The following is an 11,135-nucleotide window of genomic DNA, read 5'->3' as shown; positions in this document are numbered from 1 at the left end:
ACAGCTGCACAGGTACCTCCAGATGAGTATGGTGGAGGGGGGGAAGTGTGTAGTGAATGTGTATAGCGGGGTGATCATAATGATCTGTGTGAAGACATGAGGGGGCCGAGGGGTAGTGGAAAGGTGGTAGGGCCAGTGGATTGTTGGAGTTGAGATTTTGAAGAGACTGAACTAGGAAGCTAGGATACAATGGGCAGTGAGGGAGATGCATGAAACTGAGGTTCTGAAGAGGCTGCAATTATTGAGACAAGGTCTAGGTGTGACCATGGGAGGGAGCGGCTGCAGGGAGGGCAAGATCACTGAAGGAGAAGAGGTCTAGGAACCAAGAGGCCAGGGTGGTTGGAGGATCGCCTATCTGGATATGGAAATCACCAAGAATGGTGATAGGAGCAGCAGCAGGAGTGACAGTGAGCCAGGAGCTAAAATCATGGAGAAGTGAGGAGCAGTGACCTGGATCAGCAAATGACCCACAAGGTGGGATACGATTTACTCTGATGATGAAATTCATAACTGGGTGTTGAGGGTGGAGGGAGAATGGTGTAGAAGCAGTGCCCACTTGGAAGGGCTCAAGAGAAGCTATATCTTCAGGGGAGAGCTGGGTTCAGTTAGAGTAAGAAAGTGACAAGAATGTTCAGAGAAGAGATTGAAGAAATGAGAGATTTTGCTTAAGATAGGCCATGAGTATCAGAGACTCCAGGAGTTGGGGGAAGGGAGATGCTGACAAAACAGGGTGATGAAGGGTAACTGGAGTCTGGGGCTGATGTGGTGATAAGCAAGTGATAGGAGTGTCACATGGTCTCGAGACTGACAATGTTGGTGAGGCACTGGGTGGTGGAGGGCAGAGAGGAAGGGGTGTGGGATACAGTGGACATTTGGAGGCTTGGCAAAGTGTCCTGACTCCAGACCTTTGCAGATGGAGGTGGGGGAAAGCTGATACTTCTGTGGGTGTTCAGGTGTTCGTAGCATTCAGGGAGAGTGCCAGTCTGCATGGAAGCACGTAGAGATTATAAACTGGCTGTTCCCAGCAGGCCTCAAACAGGCTTTATGTGACTTGTACAGTTTCTAGGATTGATAATTTTTTATGAAATATTTTTATTTTTGGCTTTGCCTGAAAAATTTGTAGATCTGGCGGTGCCAGTCCAGTGTTCCCACATAGCACCCATGGGGTGGTGCCAAGTACTTCTTTTGGGAAGGACAAAGAAGACTGTCTTTCTCAGCCTGTATTTATTCACTTGGCCTGCCCTCTGTATCTTCTAAGAGTTGTGATTCCCATGTTAAGAGTATGCCCCATTTAGGAAACAAAGGTAGATAAAACATAATAGCTACTTATAAATTGTACAGTGCAGTGAGTGTGTGTATGTGTGTTATTGTTGTTAGGGAACACCCCTTATCAGGTGGCCACAAATGTGCATGATTTTTTAATCTCTTCTCGGGTGATAAGTCCTGGTATTTGGAGTGCCCCCAAATACACAATTTCGATCAATACAAGGGCAGATAATATATTCCTTTTCAGAATAGAACCTCAAAAATTCCTTTTAGGAGTGGTTAGTTAAGTGTAGTTCCTGCTGCCAATAACGTATGCATCAGAACTTGTGTTAGTGGTTCCTTGGGCATCAGAACTTGTGTTAATGGTTCCTTCGCCCGTAGCTCTTTGTTGATTGTTCTTGGGAATTTCCACTGGAGATAAGTGCAGCAGCATTCATGTGAGAGCCTCCACCACACTTTGAAGTGATCTTCCATGTGCATCAATCTCTTCGATTAATTAGTTTCCCCAGAACTTTGACTGAAAGAGTGAACTTTCCAGTAAATCTCCAAGAAGCATGTTATTAGTCACCACTCCTTTTTCTTCTCCTCACCCCCATGGATAGTTGTAAACTGAGTAGCCAAAGAGAAGATGACAGATAAGAGGGAAAGTGCAGCTGGTGTTGGTGATCAGCTGGGAGTTCTCCAAAGTAGCATCTTGTATTCTTGTCCTTCACAGAAGAGGCACTTGTTTAACTTGCAGGCAAGACAGTTTCGTTCCAGGACAGTTTGAAATATTTATTCAGCACATATTTATTGAACACCTGCCAAGTGCCAGGCACAGTTTTAGGCCCTGGAAACAAAGCACTGAATGAAACAGATGACACCCTCCCGCCCCAATCCATGGCAGTTACATTGTAATGAGAAGAAGATAATACAATAAATAAATGAACAATGAATAGATAACTTGGTGATGAGTACTATAAAGAAAAGTAAGGTGGGGGGAGGGAGAAATTAGGAATTTGGGAGTAACAGATACACACTACTATATATAAAATAAACAACAAGGACCTACCGTATATCACAGGGAACTATATTCAATATCTTGTAATAACCTATAATGGACAAGAATCTGAAAAAGAATATATATATATAAAAAACTGAATCACTTTGTTGTATACCTTGAAACATTGTAGATCAACTATACTTCAATTAAAAAAAAAGAAAAAAGTAAGGTAAGGTTTGGTGTGCTTAGTACTAAAAACATGGCCTTTGAGGCTCAGATGGTGACTATACCTAAAGAACATTGAGGGGCTTGCCTGTAGGTCCACTGAGGGAAAGTGGACCCTTGCCACCAGAAACGTTCCTTTGCCCTGGTCAGTATTTGAGAAGTCAGCCTGTAATAGAGAAAGCCAGCCCCCAACCTGTTTCTCATTTTACCTATCCCCAGAGTCATTTACAACATTCAGGCTTGTCTTCAGGTAGTTGGCCAGGCAGCCAAACCTCTGTTTGCCACGTCCTGAGACTGACAGGCCAAATAAGGGGTGAGGTAGCTTGTGATTCATGTGAGGCAGGAGAGAACCCTGAAGGGGTCACACTGAAATGACTTAACCCCAGGAGGCCTTGGTGGCCCATTGATCACGTGACTAATGAGGAATTTGCAAATGACCCCAGAAGCATTAGTGTATGGATTATGGATGTCCTTGTGTGATCCTGGTCACAAATGTCATTTCACTTGTTTCTGACAAGACCTTTTTGAAAACTTACGAAGGAGTGCTGGAACTTGGATGCTGAGGCCCATGAACTTTGGAGTTAGTTACTTTGAAGTTTATTTGAAGCACATTTTTCATTATTGGAAAGCCATTTTAGAAATGAGGGCAAGTGTTTGATGGATCTCACCAATGGGGTCCTGGGTCCCTGGCCTCAGAAGCCCCGTAATCTGAAGTTCCTGAGTTCATATGTGGTACTTTGTCCATGTTTATTCCAGGGTCAGTCATTTAGAGTCTAGGGCATGTTTGGGGTGGGGGTGGGGATGAAATAATATTAGATATAATAGTTTTTGACCTTTCAAAGGGCTACATAGATAGATATATGTCTGTGGTATTGAAATTTAGTGTGGTGCTTAGGAAAAACACGTCTACAAAGGCTCCTGGGGTGGGGTGATAATGGAAAAAAAGATTGAGAAACATTGCTCTAGGTAGAGGGCCTGTTAGCTGTAAGTTTCTGAAAATGGTCCATTTTTCAAAAAAGGTTAAGAACCCCTGAATGTGAATTAACAGATAATTCCATGAAAGACTTTGAAGCTACTGTTTGCTTACAAAATTTTTTTTTTTTTTAACATTTAGGACATTTTTCTAAAATTTGTGTTTTTTTTTGGCTGCGTTGGGTCTTTGTTACTGCCCGCGGGCTTTCTCTAGTTGCGGTGAGGCGGGCTTCTCATTGCGGTGGCTTCTCTTGTTGCGGAGCACGGGCTCTAGGCGCACGGGCTTTGGTAGTTGTGGCACGTGGGCTCAGTAGTTGTACCTCACAGGCTCTAGAGCACAGGCTCAGTAGTTGTGGCGCATGGGCTTAGTTGCTTCGCAGCATGTGGGATCTTCCCGGACCAGGGCTCGAACCCGTGTCCACTGCACTGGCAAGTGGATTCCTAACTACTGTGCCACCAGGGAAGCCCTTCCTTACAAATTATTCAGATGGAGCGCTGTGATTCTAGTTATGAATTTAGGTAAGGGTAGAATTTATAGTCCTGCTTGAGTGATGAGTATGAGGTGACAGTGGATAGGGGTGGTGGTTTGCATTGTGCTGATAGTTTATGGAATGTAAACCTTTATATCTAAATATTTTATATCTAAAATGCCAAGATTATATATCTAAAACAACAAGATTTTATGAGCCTTGTAGTTTAAGTTGGATTTGTTATTGTAAATGTTCTTTCCTCATAAACACCTAGGGGTTATTTTAAAGTTTCTGAATTACTTATCCTAATAATGACAACTTCCAGGCACCACAACCTAGAGGACGTGGGTAGTTAGTGGCTTTCTGTACTAGAAACAGAAGCCTTCAAGTATGTAGAACCTATCCAACTAAGCAAAATAGCTGGATTTATAGATCACCTTGAAATAAGACTGATTGTAAAATAAATGTCAACTTTGGAATTTGGCACAGTAGAATTAAAGCAGCCTTGAATGTCTGCCTCCCTGGTATTCAGTACCTCTTCACTCACACAGAACTTTAATATTCTCTCATTCCTCGGTGAAAAGATAACTTGAAGTCCAAATGGGTAACCAAGGCATAATTTTTCTTATTTTCTTGTCTCCAACCTCTTAATCTCCTGATACTGTAGTGTTGCAGGACTTTGACCTCTGTGATAGTCTGCCATTGTCTTACTGTAGGTGAAGATAAGGAATTTTGTGTCTTCAGGCATGGCAGGTGGTTGCACAGCAGGAAAAGCAAAGGGAAGGAGTGATGGTTGGGTTGGTTTGATCAACTCACTGACTTGAGTTTGTACTTTGGTTTTCCATATCCCCTCTATCCTGTCAGTCACCACATTCAGTTGGACTTACTAGTGAAATGTGTCATCCTTCTCTTTATCTTCATTCCCACTGTTCCTACAGTAGTCTGGTCTTCATAAAAATATAATATCTACTACTTACTCAAAGCTTTGTGCCAAATGTTTTAAGCCCTTATAATGGAGTAAAAAAACGCCTTTAATTTTCACAACACTCGTAATGATTGTTCCCTGTGTCAAAGAAGTCCCTTCCATTTGAATTGTTTTTAAGAAATGCATCTGCAAGTCCACAGAGTTTAACTCAATGGGACCTATGGAGGGAAAGCCAGCTGAATCTCCCCACTTTATTACTCACCAGTGAATTCAAATTACATTGAGCAAATGCCCTTTCCCAGACAGGCCATGGTCAAGATAACCTCAAGATTAATAAATGGTGCATTCCACAGCAGGAAACAAAAATCTAGGTGTCACAAAATGGGACTTACTGCTAACAAACTTGTCAAAAAACATTTTTATACTAAGTAGATCCAGAATGGGTACAAATCACACAAAGAGGCCTTCACTTCAATTTGGGCTGAGTTGTATTTATAATGTCCTCAAGTTAGTTCTCTTGCTAACATTTCAGCTTTCACTGTAACCTGAAGGAATTTTAAAGAGGAAACTTTCCTGTTTACTACAGAGAATATTTCTGATACAAGATGTGTGGGTTTTTCCACATCAAGCAGTTCTCAGCAGACACGGATTGGGTGTTTGGCAATTTAACTCAATTCTGAAACCGCAGGGAGTGAGCCCAGATCCTGTAGGTTAAGGGCTCAGTCTCGCAAGACTCCCTCTCCCCCCTTCAAATGCCAGTCAAAGTCCAAGGTTGTCCCCTGTCATTTTCACCAACCTGCTATAAATCAAGTGTTGCCATGACCCCCTTGGATCCAATTTGCTAGAGTGGCTCACAGAACTCAGGGTAACACGTTTACCAGTTTATTATAAAGGATACAAATCAACAGCTAAATGAAGACAGAGGTCTGGAAGGGTCCTCAGTGTAAGAGCTTCTGTCCTTCTGTCCTTGTGTGAGCCACCCTTTTGGCATGTGGATGTGTTCACCAACCAGAAGCTCTCCTAACCCCTTCAGTTGGGGTATTTTATGGAAGCTTCATCACATAGGCATGATTGATTATTAACTCAATATTCCACCCCTCTCCCCTCCCCGGAGAATAGGGGGTGGGGCTGAAAGGTCCAACCCTTTAATCTTGCCTTGGTTTTTCTGGCAACCAGCCCCCATCCTTTTTTTTTGGCCGTGCCACAAGATTTGCGGGACCTTAGTTCACCAACTAGGGCCCTCTGCAGTTAAAGCGAGGACTCCTAACTGCTGGACCGCCAGGGAATTCCCCCAGCCCCCACCCTGAAGCTTTCTAGGGCTCCCCCAGCCACTATCATCTCATTGGCATACAAAAAGACAATCGTACTACTCCAGAGATTGCCAGGGTTTTAGTTCTTGTGTCAGAAACGTGGGTCCAAGAACGAATATTAGAATAGAACATGCTCCAGCTCTCAGGAAATTACAAGGGTTTTAGGAGCTCTGTATCAGGAAGGGCAGGCGGGGAGAGACCAAATACATATTTCTAATTATGTCACAGATATGATAGGTCTATAATCAGAGCTTTGCCTTATCTTCCTAAGCCTCCCAAGAGTCTGATTTAGATACTCTAAGCCTCCAAAATCTGCACTTTTTTTTGATTAGCCAGGCCTAAATCAGAGAATATGGGGCTTGCCGAATTGAAGAATACTGGGTTTATACATTTTCCAGCTTTATTGAGAGGTTTATACATTTTTGTTGCATGTATTATTGTCCCCTTATTATGAATGAGGAAATGGGTGTGCAGGGAGGTTAGGAAAGCTGCCTCCCATCCCCCCCCCCAAGACAGTGGGCTAGTAAGAGGCAGCCAGGAATTCCTGCACACACTGGTCCTTTACCAGAACAGCTTCCTACAGGCCCTGTCCTCTCATCTGTCCTGCACACTTTTGCCAAGCGACTCTTCCTTATTGTGTCACTTCCCTATACCAGAGCCTTTGCTCATTTCCTTTGTACCTTGTGTGGCTTACAAGCCCTTTGAATTTAGGGTGTGATTGTAATATTTTACCTTGGGTGATTTTCTTTTTCTTCTTCTATCCAAGCCAGTCTTGTGGCTCTAACTTAATTGTAAACCCCTGGAGGTCAAGGACTACATTCCCAGTGGGTGCCTTCTATGTAGGATGGCTACTCAGCTCAGTTTACCTTGGAGGGTTCCAATTTATGCCACTGTGTTTCCCACGGTAACTATTAAGAATTTCCCTTTTCGGGCTTCCCTGGTGGCGCAGTGGTTGAGAGTCCGCCTGCCAATGCAGGGGGCGCGGGTTCGTGCCCCGGTCTGGGAGGATCCCACATGCTGCAGAGCGGCTGGGCCCGTGAGCCATGGCCGCTGAGCCTGTGCGTCCAGAGCCTGTGCTCCGCAATGGGAGAGGCCACAACAGTGAGAGGCCCGCGTACCGCAAAAAAAAAAAAAAAAAAAAAAAAAAAAAGAATACCCCTTTTCACTCTGAAAAGTGTCTTGATCTGGAGGATAAATTATATGATCGCCCTATTTACATATATTAGCTATTCACCAAACACTTGTTGCTTACTACTGTTCAAGATACTAGGGAATTTAGTACATTCAGTTTTATTTACCGTGAAAAATTTAACTGAAAAATTTAAGCAAACAAAAGGGATGACTATAATCCACTCTCCAGATAAAACCCTTAAAGAAAATAAAAGTAATGCATTCACAAAATTAGAATACTCAAATTGTACTAAAAGATACAGATGGAAAAGAAAAACTGGAAAAGCTTCTTCCTCCTTTAGTCTCTTTCCCTAAAGGTAGATTCATATCTAAATTAAAAATTTAAAAAGGAATCATAATATGTAAAACATTCTTTTGCTTTTTTTCTCTCAGACACTTTTCTATACCAGCACATACGTAGTTGTCTATTTTATTTTATTTATTTATTTTCTTTGCGGTACGCGGACCTCTCACTGTTGTGGCCTCTCCCGTTGCGGCTCTGGACACGCAGGCTCAGCGGCCATGGCTCACGGGCCCAGCTGCTCCGCGGCATGTGGGATCTTCCCAGACCAGGGCACGAACCCGTGTCCCCTGCATCGGCAGGCGGACTCTCAACCACTGCGCCACCAGGGAAGCCCCAGTTGTCTATTTTAAACAACTCTGAGTATTCGATTATGTGGATGTCTCACAAGTTATTTCACTAGCACGAACAGGGTGTTCTGGTGGTGAATTTTCAGCTATTGTAGGTCTGTGCGTACCAAGCCCTTTGTGGATGTGGTAATAGTTGCCCCTGTTCTTTGAAACTCTTGAATTAATTGATTCTTCCTTGTTTGCTTTTTGATACTGAGGAGTGAACTGTATGCTCTCCTATTTTTTTGTATAAAATAGTATTTTCAGATGTCTGAGGATTATTGTAGCAAATCATTTCCCTTTGGCCATTATCCTTAGAATTCTAAGTGGCTTTAATGAAAAGAGTAGAGCTGTTTTTAGTGATGGAAGGGTGTGCTGCAGCATTTTTGGCAAAGGATTAACCTGAGGAAGGCGTGGTCAGTGTTGTCATAGAAATGTGAGCCCTAGGAGTCTATGTGATAGCATCTGACCACACCTGTAGGACTGCTGAGTTCTGTGACATGACAGGGGGTGGGGGGTGTGGAAAATCTGAGCAGGGTGTTTTTAGCAACACTCTCTAAAGAAGTGATTGGCAAACTGCAGCTCGTAGTCACTGCCTACATATGGCCTACACGCTAAGTATGGCTTTTGCATTTTTTTAATAGTTGAAAAAATCAAAAGAATATTTTAAGGCGTAAAAGTTATATGAAATAAATTTTTATTGGAATGACAGCCATGGTCGTTCATTTACATATTGCCTTAGGCTGCTTTCATGCTACGACATGACAGAGTTGAATAGTTAGGCTAGGTGACCCATGAAGCTTGAAAGAAAGGCAGTCCATGCTTTGCACAGTTTTCAACATGCACAGATTTCAGTTACTACAATATATTAACTGTGAGTACTTGGGTACAGAACAAGTTTCAGCTACTAGCTCTTCAGTCACAAATCATTGTGTAAATTACACATATGCATAGTGATTGGTCACTGCACATCTGTTAGTTCATACACAGCAAAGCATGTAGTTGTGTTGCTTCCTTGTTTCCCAGTATACGTGACAGTTTACAAAAATGGTTAATCACTAGAGGAAGTTGGCCAAAAAAAGCACCAAAGTGTAGCAAAGAGAAAAAGTGATAACGCTGGAAGGGAAATTCCAATTGAACATAAATGGAGTGATAGAAGAATGAGTTAACTGTGGGAATGTTGACACTGCTTGCCATTTGAGACCAGATATGCAGCCAGAGGAGCTTATCGACAGAAATGAGGAAAGTAGTTGTGACAAAAAAAGGATGATCCAGTGGAAGTAATGCTGGCAGAAACTTCCACAAAAAGTCAAGTAACTCTCAGCAATTTTGTGTCATTGAAAGAGCAAAGGATAAAATGTTGGAAGCTGATCCAAACCTAGAAAGAGGTGTGACACTTCACTAAGGCGAACTGAAAAGATGCTTGCTCTGTATCATGAGTTATATGAGTAAAGACCTTCACAAGCACTGTATAGACTACTCTTGGTGACTTATTTATTTACAAAGAAGATTAAACACTTCGATTCTCAAGTTTCTTTTTTTTATTTTAAATAAACTTATTTATTTCATTTATTTATTTTTGGCTGTGTTGGGTCTGTTGATGCACACGGGCTTCTCATTGCGGTGGCTTCTTTTGTTGCGGAGCACGGGCTCTAGGTGCGCAGGCTTCAGTAGTTGTGGCGCACAGTTGCTCCGCGGCATGTGGGATCTTCCTGGACCGGAGATCGAACCCGTGTCCCCTGCATTGGCAGGCGGATTCTTAACCACTGCGCCACCAAGGAAGCCCCAATTCTCAAATTTCTAATGTTTTAACTTATAGTGTAGTAAATAAATATTCATTTTATTTTATTTATTTTTATTATTCTATACATTTATAGCCTGCAGTTTTTCATTTTAAAGGTCACGGAACAATCATAATTGTTCCCATTGCTCTGCATGATTTCACACTATTCTGCCTGTATTTACTATTTGGCCCATCATAAAAAAAGTTTACTGACCTTCGCTCTAGAGAAAACAGATGGGGGGAGGAAAAGGACCATTTCATGAGCGGCTCCCAGCTTGTGAGGTGATCCAGGGCTTGCTTATTAGTATACAGTGAGGCAAGAAGTTGGTGTTCTTCAGTTTATAGCACCCACAGGAGTAAAAAGGGTATCAAGGGACTTACCTGGTGGAGCGGTGGTTAAGAATCCCCCTGCCAATGCAGGGGACACGGGTTTGATCCCTGGTCCGGGAAGATCCCACATGTCACGGAGCAGCTAAGCCTGTGCGCCACAACTACTGAGCCTGCGCTCTAGAGCCCGCGAGCCACAGCTACTGAAGCCCACGCACCTTAGAGCCCGAGCTCTGCAACAAGAGAAGCAATGCAATGAGAAGCGCACACACTGCAACGAAGAGTAGTCCCCGCTCGCCGCAACTAGAGAATGCCTGCGCGCAGCAATTAAGACCCAACGCAGCCAAAATTAAATAAATAAATTTTAAGAAAAGCTCAAGCAACTTTAGAACCAGAGAAACCTGTTTTCTATGACAAAGACCAGTCTGTTTGGCAATTTTGTAATAGCCAGTGTTCAAAATGCCTGCCAGGGTTTTGTAATTTAGGCTCATATGTCAGATAATGTGTGATTTTAACCATTTTTAATACTTTTCCAAGAGAATGTTACTGTTTCTGAAAGGCAGGAATTCCATTTTTCCATATTCTGAAGCAAGTGTATCCAAATTTGGTGCCCTTCAGCTTTTCCCTGTTTTTCTTATTCTGTTTTGAAAACTTATGGAACGTATTTAATTTTGCACTAGCATTTGTGAGCACAGAAATAGAACTTGAAACATATTTTTCATGATTGTTTTCCAAAACTATTCTGAGACCAGTATATCATTTTGTCATCTCTTAGTAAGAACAGTTATTTATTAAGGAATAATTTCCTGAAAATTGTCCAACCGAGTCCCCCTCAGCCTTGGCCAGTTCTTTGGTATGGCTGTCGATGACCCTGTCATTGAGTGTCACCATAAACAGGCATAGCAGAGGGCCTGGCCTTGGTGAGCCCTCCAGTTGTGATGAAGCCTTGAGGAATGTTTTGGCTTTTAGGCAACTTCAGTTTCATGTTTTTCCCACTGCCTGTCACTATAGTGGTTTTTTTCTTTCTTTCCATCCAAGGGGTCGTTTTGTTTGTGCCTGTGCTCTCTGATCAGAC

This window comes from Delphinapterus leucas, chromosome 20 (assembly GCF_059928025.1).
Source record: "Delphinapterus leucas isolate spDelLeu-1000000601 "Yukka" chromosome 20, BTC_Dleu_Yukka2, whole genome shotgun sequence".
In the NCBI taxonomy this organism is placed as follows: domain Eukaryota; kingdom Metazoa; phylum Chordata; class Mammalia; order Artiodactyla; family Monodontidae; genus Delphinapterus; species Delphinapterus leucas.
The sequence above is the reverse complement of the archived record's forward strand: the minus strand, read 5'-3'. Positions refer to the sequence as shown.